Below are 13633 nucleotides of genomic sequence, written 5' to 3' on the forward strand. Positions count from 1 at the left end.
TACAAGTCACTAATTAGTATATCTCATTAATGGGAGACTCCTGCTCAGTAAATCTTTCAGTGTTGCATAGAGGCTTGCAAAACATCCATATCAGATAAAAGCTTGCAAATGTTTTTGCAAAATATGTTAATCTGTTCAATCTGCATGATATAAAGTCCTGCTCATAGGTAGCAAAAATTACTTCAAATTTTAAGAGTGAAAGAATATGTATATTTAAGAATTGTGAAGAAAAAAGCGTAGGCATCATGAACCTTTAAGCAAAACTACTACCTCCAACACTTTTCAAAATAGAAAGATAGGTGACCTATGACAAAAAAAATAGTTCAGCTGCTCTGTCTAGAGGTAGAATATGATGGAAAAGTCTGGGTGCTCTTGGATTGTTCAAGAATGTTCTGGCCCTGTGCAGTACTTTCCCCTGTGTTTAGCCACAGTTTAGGGAATAGATTGTTGCTTTATAAGTTGGTTAAAGACACAAATAATCAAAAAGGACAACCCTGAAAACTATCTTCAACTTCCTGCTTGGGAACTGATTTCCATTTTGCAGATTTTTGGTATATAACTACTTTAATGTCATATTTTAGGTCACTATTTGTCATAGCCCCTTGACACTGACACTTTGGTGCCACTCAGGTCTTCAGATCATTATTCAGCAGATTCTGAGCAGCTGATACAGGATTTTTCCCCACTCTGAAGCTGAGAACTCATATGATGGCTGCAGATTTTTATTTTTTTTTTTAAAAAAAAAAAAGAAAAACAGAGGAAGAATTTAGGATGGAATGATAAATACACATTTGTGAAAATGTCTCCTTTGGCAGCATTTGCCTCTCAGTCTCTCTGCTCTGCAGCTCAGGGTTCTTCATTACTCCTTCTGAGGATGCTGATATCTTATTCTGGGGAGCAGATGCACTGCACAGACCTCTGCTCCCAAGCCCTTCAAGCAGCACACAGGCCTGGGAAAGGTGCCAGCACATTACAGCAGATACAGAAGCTCAGCATCTACAGAGGAGAGGAGGGTGGTGAAAGCAGTAGTTATTGCTATAAAGGGAGTATTATACACATCTATAAGAGGTCTCATAGGCCCAGATTTTAGGCAAGATCCAGGCAAAATTTGCCAGTAAAATCCCTCAGTTTTTAACTCTGTCCACTAAGGTTGCACTTTTTACTTAAAAAAAATTAAACAAACCAAAACATCCAACCCCTAAACCTTCCTGTTTAAAAACCCAAGGGAGATGATGAGCAGCAGACAGTGTATGACACTGGAGGGAATTTTTTTGTCTTAGAGTTGCTCTTCCTTTTGACTGCTAGACTAAATTCCTTTCATCTGGGACAAGGGTTCCTGCAGTGACAAAAACTGAAGTCCAGATGCTGTATTTTGATCCTGGTGGTTTAGAAATCAAAAGAAGGTAGTATATAATTTTATTTTTTTTTTGTAGCATCCTCTTTTGTTCTTTACAGAGTTAATACAATTGACCTTTTTGCTTTTTTTAAAAAAAAATGTGTTTGTGAGATATCTTTATTTTCTAGCTATATCTGTGCATTATGAAATTTGCTCCACAGCTCATATTCCTCAAATAAGTATCTAAAAGAAAGTATGACAGAGAAACAGCCATTGAAGTGGCCTCATGTCCTACACTCGCATAAATAGGTGGCAGGTTTTAAATCTGAGAAATTCAGTCTGTTATTCTTCTCTCTAGTCCAGTATTTTGTTGCCTTAGTTCTGAGTGTTTATTTCTGAAGCATAATTATTGTTCTGAAGGGTTTTTTTTTTCTGCTCTCTGTTTCGTTCTGAAACAGTAATTATCACTTCAGGGAGGATGGTGAGAAATGCACCACTCCTTCTCAAGAATAATTCTCACCCACTGTAAACTACACTAAGAAGTTTATAGCAACTATTAAAAATTTAAAAGAGACACATTTCTAGCTCAGTGGTTGATATTTTGGGAACTTTTTACCTTTGTACTCAAATAATGCTCCTCTTGATTAATTTTACAAGATTAGCTTCATTTTATGACCTTTGACTTCCAGCTAATAAAGCAAGAAGTTTTTTAGGGGTTCCTTTGACTCCATGTTAATGTGATTTCATGTCATCTAAGGATTTTAGGGCATATTAGATTTTGGAATATATTTTAAAAGTCAGAAGTGATATGATCTGTGGTCTGGAGTCTGTGGTCTGTGCTCATAGGTTTTCAGAAAAACTTCCCTGGAATAACGCATGGAGGAATGGTTCTCTGCTATTCTGAAAATTCTCCCCAGAAACACCCTGCTCTGCAATAAACTGTTGAACTAATTGAAAGATAAAATCCATAATTAATCCTTTTCATTTTATTAAGTTTCTTTTTATAGTACCTTTCACAGCTATGTAGTAGTCAACTCTAAACTTGTGGTGCACTGAGTACAGAGGCAAATCCTATCCTAGGATAATGGTTCTGAATTTATAAGAAACTACTTACTCCGCAGAAAAATCAATTCATAATTGTATTAAAATGCAGGTAAAGAGAAACCAGAAAAGTGCCAAGCAAAAAAAAAAAATAATTTCCAATGCTTGTTATGTTTTCCATATTTTATGCTGATGTGTTATTGCACTGGTCAAAACAGAGCTGGATGTTTGTGAGCACGTTTTACACTTTAGGAGAAAAGGGATTAGTTCTGGAATTGCAGCTAATCACTATTAAAGAATTTTTCAATTTTTATTTTTATCTGATGATAGTTCTGCAAAATTCTCCATTGTGGGTGTAGAACCATGAAGATAATATTTATTTCCTGAAAAATTAATTCAAGGTAACCGGCAAATGTTCCAGGTATTTTCCCATTTGATCGACAGCTACCAAGGAACAACACAGGTATGTAACCACACACAAAGATTAGCTGGATTTCCCTTGGAAAATTCTTCAATGCAATAAGCTAGCTATGAAAGCCCTAAAGATGTGTAGATCTCTCTTCTTCCTATATTAATCTTTCAGTCATCACTGTGAATCCTTACAATGGAGGATTATTATTATAGGGCGAAGCACTTGGACACCAAAGCATTCAGGATGAGGCCGTACCACTGAGGCTCTGCAGTAAAAGCATTTGATTCAAATTTATTTTTAAGTCAGTGTTATTCAGTGTGTACTCTTTGCTCAATACATTTTTAGTGCTTTAACTCCTCTAGGCTTCTGTGTTCCTCCCTGCACTTAATTACCAACGCTTGAGTTTCTTAGAGAAGAAACCTGTCTCCATGTAAATAATTCACCAAAATATTTATGAGCCAAATTTTCTATGCTACATCTTAAATAATCACTGAAATAGAGTAGTGCTTTATTTAGCTGTCTGGATAATTTGCTTTTTTAGCTATCATTTTATTGATTTCTTTCTTAAAAAGTAATGTAGATAGACATAACTTGATGTGTTAGAGCAATTTTGGCTAAAAAAGTGAAGCAGAAGTAGTTTGAAATGAAGGGGTAATTCAATGCACAATTTTTATACATATTTAAATCATTTTAATATGATTAGAAATTTCAGCTTTATTATAAAAAATAATATAATTGCTTACCCCACAAGCATTTTCTTTTTAATTATTCATGCATCCTCTCTCTTTGCTCTTTTCTATTTGTGTGGGAAGTTGGGTGCTTTTTGGATTTTCTTATACTCAGAATAGCTTTCTGGATTCCTGTAGCATATATTATGCATTAGCTGAAAATGTAGCTTCTGTGGCTAGTCAGAGTCTCTTAAGAATAAGTTAAACTACTCCTAAGACTCAAGATAAGCAGACTGGGTATGAATAGTCAGAAATGTTTTTGGGCTGCTTTGATTTTGGTTAGAACCATCCGCATTTTGAAATTCTGAGTACTGAAGCTGTTGATACAGTGAAGTTTGGCTTGTGCCAGTTCTATTATTGCTTCATGTCACATTTCCATCTCTTAGATGGGGAGAAGCTCCTCTTAATATTCTGTCCAGTGTGACTGGAGGAGGAGACTGAATACTTCAGGTGTCCATCGGTTTCTTTACTGTGATAAATAACCTGCTGTGTTCTAAAAACTCTTACAAGTGAAATCACTTTCAGCTCTTGCATGTGCCATGTCAAACAACTTCAAAGAAAGAAGATCAATATTTATAGATGTTTTAAATATTTAAATTGATATGCATTTGTTTTCCCCAGTAAGTCCATGCATATATTTTTCCCCTTTATTTTCAGTCTTCTCCATAGCAGGCAAGATTCTATTCCCATAGAAAAAGGAAACCTGTACCTGAGAAGTAAAATTATGCTTGAAGGAAACATAATTCTTTGAATTCTGTAGAGTGTCAAGGTTCCATTCTGGTACACGCAAACAACAAAAAAAAAGCTCTGAAGTCTGTGGTTAGTGCAGTATTAAAAAAAAAAACAAAAAGAGAGAAAATCTCTAATTAAAAGTGTGTGAGTATCTTACAAAACTGGAGACTGGAGAAACTATGATATGGTTGTAAGGTAAAGACTAATAAATCCATAATGCTCATTCCAGGCTTAGTCCAGCACTATGCCATTGTACTTCTATTTATTTAAGAGCAAAAATCAATGCTTCTAGCAAAGCATAGATGGTTGTACACCTGCACCTTCCTGGCTAAACAGGAAGGTATTTTTGGTTCTGGAAGGACAGAAAGGAAGGCATAAGGAAAATGCTTTTAATGAGATCTTTCTCATTAAAATATCAATTTTAATAAAACTTGATCTAAATATAGATCAAGCTTAGATTTTATGACATTGTCTGAAAGTCATCCAGCATAGTAAAATTGGTGTTTTAACACATGTATATAATATATATATAATGTTATATTAATATATTATTTATTATACATTGTATATTATTATATATTTATATGATATAAATTTAGTGTTTGACTATATATATGTCTGTGTATATTTAGGTATAAATAGTTTTTTCATGCATCATATATTAGGGATAAATATCAAAAGATGAAAGTTACAATTTTATTTTTCATGTATGAAAATGTTTATAATAAATATATTACAAGGTTTTTCACTGTAGGAAAGAAATTTAATTTCTGCCTTAGAATGTCTTTATTTCATAATTGTTTTTGAATATCTATTAATTACAGTATTAGAAAAATTCTCATTTGAGTACAGATTATTATTTTTCTTTGTAAAACCAGTTTATTTTGTTTCAGCCCCCTTAAATATTTCAACAAATCATATGTCACTATAAATATATCCTATATGTCACTTCCCATTTTAAGAAGATTTATTAGAGTTTGAGTACAGCCACTTTATCCTCAATGGCAGGCTGCTCACAAAAACTTCTGCATGGATTATTGGTTCCCGAAGAAGGCTGAAACAAAAGCTACCATTGGCTAATCTGGACCAAATATGTCATGTAAAAACAGTGTCACATTCTCATATCTGAACCCACAGCAGATATTCCCTAGATGGCCTATGGAAACTATTTTGTGGGGATAGGAAAAACATGGCAGACACTGATGCAGATCCAAGTTATTTAGTTACATAGAACACAAATATGACATGATTTTGCTGATTGGTACAAGAGACAGGAGCAGGAGTCTTTATTTTATTTTTCAAATGTTGCTTTCTTTATATATTGGGCAGTTATATCTGCTAACTAGCACTTTGTCTTCCTAGACATTCTTGTCTTTATTTCCTCAAAGTTATGTGCCAATGTCTCTTCAGAGTGCCATCAAATGGCTCCAAGCTCAAGGCAAGGTCCAGGGAGTTCCCAAAGTGTCCTGCAATGGCAGGGGTTCATGCTGCCAAGGGACCTGAAATCCTCATAGACAAACTCACTTTTGATTTCCCAGTTCTAAGCGCATATCTTTAGAGTTTTATGATACTGGGAGAAGTAAACTCTCTTTTTTTAGAGGAGAGAAAGAGAGGGTTGGAAAAGATTCAAGACAATATTTACTGTTTTCTGCATGGAAAAAAAAAATTATTTTATTTTTTTTTAAATTTAAAAAAATTTTATTATTTTAGCTAGTATAACTCAATAGGAAGTTGGAGAAAAATTTGGATCTTTTTTAAACTCCATAACATTCTGAACAAGCATAAAAATTAATAACTAGGTAGACAGAGATTTTTCCCCCCCACCCCCCAATCATGATTTGCTGAGAGAGAAATTCAGGGCCTGAACCACTCTAAAGCTGAGCCTCATGAGAAACTCACTCATGGTTTGCAGTAGTATCACTATGTCAGAAGATTTTCCCTACAGAAGTTCTGTGCTTTTCCTTCATAAGATACTGGATTTCTATGAATTCACTACAGCTCTGCTGAAGCCATATGCTGAGTGCTTGGCAAATTAATAGATTGTGTTAGCTTTTATAAAGATAATCCATAGAGGTGGTGGGAGCCTGACAAGATACTTCTCCATCTCTGTCATGACACTCTGCCTACCATCTTTGCATTACAAGTTATGTTATGGCTGTTGAGCTTCTGGAAACAATAATTTCTATTTTAACAGTTTTCAGGAAAAAGGATGTTAAACTCCATTGACTATTTACTGAGTGCCATATGTTTTTTGCTCTATATTACCCCATAATGACTAAGTGAATGAAAAGGGTGTCATTACCAAATCCATATCAACTTTTTCAACAAACTTTTACATGTTGACTGTCCTTGATTCATTACAGAAATGCAATAATTAGTTCTTACAGCAAAAGGGGATATAAAACCATGCTAGTGACCACAGCTGCCATGTATCAAGTGACAAACCATCTGATAAACAGGTCATTTAGAGCTTTATATGCCCAATGTATTAATGATACAAGCTAACTGGACAACACTGACTGAATAATTTAATCTTGCCATTTTATGAAGTAGTTTCTAAAATAATAAATTGCTAGAGCCTAGTAAGTTATTGAGCTCTCTTTCCTTAAGATATCTGTGGGTTTGAAACAATCTCCTACTGCCCATCTCTCAGCAGTGACAGATGCTAGTGTGTTCATTAAAGCCTGCCACTCTGTGTAGACGTGAATGCTTTTCACTTTACACATTATATAGTAGAGGCTATTAATATAATCCTGCCTTTCAAAATCCATAAGCATATAGCAAAAATAATTACTCTGTTACGGAGTCAATTAACACCACATTACCTAGTTGCTCTTAGGGCTCTTTGTGACATTTCTTAAATACTCATAAGTAGTCTGACTTCAGCTTTGAGCAAAAATATTTGTTGCTGTGAAAATGATGATACTCGTGGAAACTGCTGGAGGAAAATTGCATGGACAGCTCAGCTGTGGGAAGGAACAAGGCTGTGTTCCTAACAGGCATGGATTTTCCAACACCTGCTTGAAGCTTTTGTGCTCTGCTTAGAAGCCACTTCCACTGTGTTGCTGTGCTGCACTTGGTTAAAGCACCCCTGATCTCGTTTAATACTGAGTATAGAGAAAATAGGAACAACAGCTAGCAAAATGCCACAGGCTAATTTCTTTCTCAAGTCTTCCAAAAGTCTGCTTATTCCAATTTAAAAGAGGGACAGAAATTATAAGTATTTGATTTATTATTTTCATAATTTAGAAATTCCAGAAATAATCACTTTGAATATTGATTGAAGAAAGATCACATTTCATCCAGCATGAAGAATTGGAAGCAGGCTGTAACAGAGGTTCTCACTAATCTTCATTCCAGCATATCCTCCCACCTGCAACTGTGGGCTGTGGCAGTAACCAATGTGTCTAAAGCATCCTATGTGCACCATTGGAACAACTGAGGCAGCAGAACCTCCTTGGCATGGAGCTTGAAAGGACTGCCACATTACACTGAATCTGATGTGACCCAGTCCATTTTAGCTGGAGAAACTGGAGTCTTCCTTCTTCCTTCCCTGTTGGCAACCTGTGAAAAACCCCAAAATTCAAATGGAGCAGGGTATATAAGTGGGAGCTTATGGCAATTTTTGTTTTGCTTGGAGATGTCATGGTAGTTTGACAAAGTTTATATTCAGCTTCTGAAGAAATTGTTAGAGAATATGATTAGAAGAATATGAGAAATGTCTCATACAATGGCAATTTTTCAAGTAAGGATCAGTCAATGCTGTTTTCTAGCTATTTATCTTATTGTGAGATTGTAAAAATTTTCCTTGGAAGCAGAAAAGTTGCAGCTTAACAAAGGCAGAATTTCCTAAGTGGTCAGGAGAGATGATTTTTTATGTTTTTCTTCTCTCCACAAGGAAACACGTGCTAGAAAACAGATCAACTCAACCTGATGGATTTTATTTTCTCACTTACACAGTCCTTTCTAGATTCTTTGCAGACTATCAGAGATTTCTGGAAGATGTTTTGATTATTCAAACTTGAAGCTGTATTAGTAAGAGATGACCATAAAGGACCAAGAAGGCTAACTAAAGAAATCTGGGTAGTAAATTTCAACTGCAAGAAAATCTTAACCATGAAAACTTGGATTTGGCTAGACTGGCCTAGGGTCACTTTCATCAGGAGCTCTAATAAATAACTTTGCTCCAGAAGAAGCCAGAAAACTATGGATTAATATTTATGCTTGCCCAGCACCAGCCATTAAAAGAAAGAAATGAACCAACCTTACACTCTGCAAACATGGTGAGCCTTCACCACAAATTGAAATGGATACTAAGTGGAGTTTGCAGAGCTTATTATTTATTTAGTGCTGGAGGTGTTCATGCTACATTACAGACATGTAAGAAGACAAGGTCCTTGCCCTAAGGAGCTTGCAATCTAAGTTAGATAGCACCAGATAATAAATTTAGACTCTGTAGTGAATGAAGAAAAGACAAGATCACAGGTTTAAAAAAAAAAAAAGATAGTGCCCTCAGGAGAACACTTTTTATAGAGGAATTATTTTTTTTGGTCAGGGCTATGTGTGCATGTTTGAGTCTTTCACATTTTTCTTGCCAGTTTATTAGGTGATTTTTTTTTTTTTTTAGCTTACTATTTTAGGCTTTTAAAATATCCATATCTGAGTATCAAATAAATAATAATAATGCCAGTATGCAGTTGAGTAAAATTATTTTACCAGAATACACATACTCAGGACCAGAAATGCAAGACAAAATTTGAAGCCACTTAGGAGGAAAACAGAAATCTTTTAATCATATACCTTATCATATTCCTTTTCTCTCATTGAAAATATAGAAATAACAGATAATTTTTCACTTGAGTTATTATTTCATAAATTCTTTAAGCTACAGAGTATTTTGGGTCTTACTTGCAATGAGATTCCTCTCCCTAATCCCATTGTGGTTATCTGACATTTTTTGTGTGCAAATTTTTAAAAGTAAAAAAGGAAACGAAACGTAAATTTCTATTAGCTTGTGGAACAACAGGCTAGATCAATATCAATCAAATTTGTTACTAAAAATTAAGATTAGCTGTTAAGGGGAAGCATGTGAAAAATAATGTCTAACACAGGTGGTCAAAGGTGTGGAAAGGTGAAGCACGTGCTGAGCCCTGGATCAGAGGGAGGGGCTGGCATGGCTGTCTCTGCCTGGTGAAGGGTTTTTTCTCCCTTCAGTACCTCTACCTGGTCACAGAGCACATATGCATTAATCTGCTTATTCTCACTGTTTGAGGCAATGCAGACATTTTCAGAAAAACAATCACCACAGTCTTGCAGGTTTCAAAGTTATTATTGCAAGAATCTATCATGCATTGCCATTATTAATTGCATCTTTAGTATAGTATGCTGCTATAGGTCATTAACCAATATTTTTCTATGTAATTTTTAGAATGACTATGCTCCAATCTGCAGGCCCAGGACTTAACCACACCTTGTTAAACATTAGGGAAGCTGTGTTTGTAGACATAGAACTAGAGAATTTAGGCCAAAGTCATATGGTTTTGTTGCTGGAATAATTCAAGCTCTAGAATTAATCTTTGCCTGAAATAGAATATGGCACTGAAAAAAAAAAATCTCCCACAAATTAATCACTTTCCACTCTTAATTTTCAAATTTTTGGAGATAGGAAGAGTCCAACAGTAGCTTTAGTGATTCTTTTTGATGACAAATTTCCCACAATTTTGGTTAACTGACTTCTTGCCTTTAAGTTCCAATTAATTTCAAAGGTGAATTTATTTTGTGTCAACTTTCAGTGTAAACTGAATGAATCACATAATCTTTAACAAAAATTTTGTCCAATGTATTTAGCAATTGCATTTCAAGACATATGCAGGAATTTTCTCTACTGAACAGATTCACAGTCATGAAATAGGTAAGTGGGGAAAGTTGCTATATTCAGTAATGTTGACTAATAGCAGTAAATACTAAAACTGACTGCAGAACCTTGCAGGCAAGGCTCAGTCTCTCAAATCATCAAAGAGAATGCAAAGCAATGTACATGAGACAGCAGGGGGGAAAAGTACCAGCCCTTCACACATAAATACAGTACTGAAAGAAATCTTGAAGTGATCAGGAAAATCCTCTGAAAACGTTTATTCAGTTTGACAAGTAAAAAAGACAAAACTAATGCCAAATTTTCAGAAGGGATTCTGAACAAAATGTAATTATCATGCCACTATATCTATCGTGTTTCACATCTTGAAACTGTACAATTTCTGTCACCATTCTCAAAAGGATATAGCAGATAGAGGAAAGGGAAAAGTGATTCATTTCATAAAACAGCAACTGGCTTTCTTAAAAGCAGAGGTTACAAAGCTCAGCGCTCTTTATTCTGTAGAAAGGTGGTAAAGGTCTTTAAAAGCATGGCTGTCACACCAAACTTGGAAAAAGTAACAGACACTACTTTTCAGAGCAAGTGAACTATTGGCAGCCAATAGCTTGAAGTATTAAGTTTAAATCAATCTGTACTGTTCAACTTTCCCAGAGGCTGGTGCACTATAGGGAATATGATATCCCCACTCAATACCCTGCTCTCTGGCCCAGGTGTTATAAGGCTATTTTTGAGATGGTACCCTTGTCTGACTCAATTCTTTCTGCTGTGTCACCATAGGACCAGATATATAGTGTCCATGGTTAAGTCCACTCCTCAAGCCTGAGTCCATCTATATGTTTCATTTCTTCCCTGATGACCTGAGATGTCCCACCGAGACAGAAACAATTCACCCTTGTGCAGCCAGTCTTTAATTTCCTCTTTTAATTTCTGGGGATCCTTGGTCAGTCTCTCCACAGACAAGAGGCAGGCCCGTATCAGGGTGGAAATAATTTCTTCACATAGCTGGAGTTTGGTCCCTACAGACGTCTATCTTGACTCTAAACATGTGGTAGATTGTACAGAGGAGAAATAGCAAGCTTATCAACTAGGACATGCTTGCTTTAACCCCTAAAGAAAATTAAAAATTGTCAAAAGCTGTTGTAGCAGACCTATAGAAGGAGAAGGGGAAGAAAGGCTAGGAGAAGTTATCCTGTCATGTTCCCCCCACAGTCTGAGTATGAATGAGTCCCCAGATTAAGCACCTAAATCCAGGAAAGGAGAACACTGAGTACACATTCCAAATGACCCTCATTGCCCTTGATGTTATCTTGTCATAAACCGATGTCACACAGTACATCAACAAAGCAGCTCTGATTCCTCTCCTTATTTTGACAAATATTACCACAAGAAGAACATACAGGAATATGTACAAGGTTAGGTACTACATCCACATGAACAGACTGAGAAGACTCTTTAGCAGAGAGGGAAAGGGAGTTTATTCTTTCATGGCATTTGGTGAATGAGGCATTTGCAATCACTGCAGTATGGTTTGGGCTGACTACAACACAGAGGCACCTGGCAGGAGGAAGGGGAAGGAATAGCTTTACTGCTGTAACAGGAATAATCTCAATCCAATTTTGCTTTACCTGAGGTCATATCACCTGCTGCTGAATGTTCTGCCCATACTGGATAATGAGTGTGAAAACAATATTTTTATTGGGGAAGAGTGCTACAGTCTGTTTTGAATGCTTATGTATATATATATAAATATAGATAGATAGATAAACATAAGCATGCAATCTAGACACACACACACACACATATATATATAAAATTTATTTCTTGTTTCTGTGAGGCACAGTTTCATCTCACAATTTTCCTATGAGTGGAAGCTGGATTTGTTTTTTTTCCAAGGTAGAAAATATAGAAACCCAACTTTAGAAGTGATACCTCCTCAGTCTGATGTTGGTAAACTGTACAAAAGGGATTTGATGATGTCTTCAAGCTGCCTACATGGACAAAGTGACACACCAGGTAAAACTGATTAGTTTTAAATTCATGTTTTTGGAAATCAAGGTCAAAAGTTCCTCTTTTTCTTAGGGAGGAGAGCAGAATAAGTCTATTTGGAAAATGTTGCAGAGATTGCCAGCAGGATTTAATAAAGTGTCAAAATGAAGGGATAAGAAGAGAACAAAAAAAAAAATGACTCATGCTTAGCCTCTTATCTGACATACCCTGCAATTGCAATCTGCTCTAAGGGGTATGCACTTCCTCCTGATAAATTCTCTTTCAAAGGACAAATCCTAACATCTGATTATAGGTTAGGTTTAAAGTAATTAACTTAATTGAAGCAACCCACAGGCAGAAATACAGAGCTGATGTTCATGAGATTCTTTCACATTTCTGATATGATTTGGGATGAGAATTGTTCCCTGTAGCAGGAACCATGTGTGACAATACACAGGACTCTCTAAAGTAATATAAATCCAAACAATCCCAGATGAATCCAGAAGCATGCTGTGCTATGAGAAAAACTTTTTCCTGCCTTTATTTCCCTGTATCTGCTTGGTATATCTTTTCTGTTTATGCCAGCTGTGGAAAATTCACTTCTTTTGGAGTGGGAGGTGTTATTGGTGTGTGAATAAAGCACATTTGTACATCTTTCATCTTGCACATCTAAGTTGATAGTTGCAAAAAAATGTGAAAACACAAGACACTATTATGCTACCATTTTAGTTGAGGAGAGATGTGTGGGTGAGAGGCTAGATGTGTACTCTTTCTGTTCCATAGCATTTCTTTTTGTCCAGCACAGCATGATCAGTGCTACACTGCTTCAAGTGGGGATTATTTCCTGACAGGCAGAGCCCACCTCTCTTCATCTACTTCCCCCCAGTTTTGTACTTCCCAGTCTTTTAAACTGTCCAAGGTAGCTTGGGCCACACCATGTCAATTATGACTAAAACTGAGAGGGGCATGGTGTGACTAGTAAGTATTCGATTGAAGAATCATCAAGTGGTCCTACAAGAGATTTAGACTGTGATCTAAAGATGAGTTTGATATGTAAATTACACTAAGTCTTGTCCTTAGTAAAGCTATGATCTCTCCCCTAATGATGCAGTCTGTAATTTGATGAATGGTTGGCACGTTTCTTGAGGCAATACACAAGACTGAAAAATGCAGCATTATTTTTTTTTAATATAATACAGAACAATATAGATGTTGTAATCTGGCATTCCATGCTGCTTACAATTGTCAACCTCGTTTAATTTACATAATAAAAGCATGCCAAATGGCTTTGAAATAGCAGTGCTTTCAGTACAAAAGTCTAGATAGTTTATTTTTTATAAAAAATACTTAAACTATGGAATCCATTTTTAAGGATAGTTATTGATAGACTTGCATTACATCAGGTTATATATAATTATTTTCTTGCATTTATGAATACACAGTCGGTGTATGAGAAGAATTATTTAATTTTGAGAAAATTAATTTAATTAATTTAATTAATGAGAAAAATCAGGAAAATATTATAT

This window comes from Parus major, chromosome 2, assembly GCF_001522545.3.
Source record: "Parus major isolate Abel chromosome 2, Parus_major1.1, whole genome shotgun sequence".
Lineage (NCBI taxonomy): Eukaryota > Metazoa > Chordata > Aves > Passeriformes > Paridae > Parus > Parus major.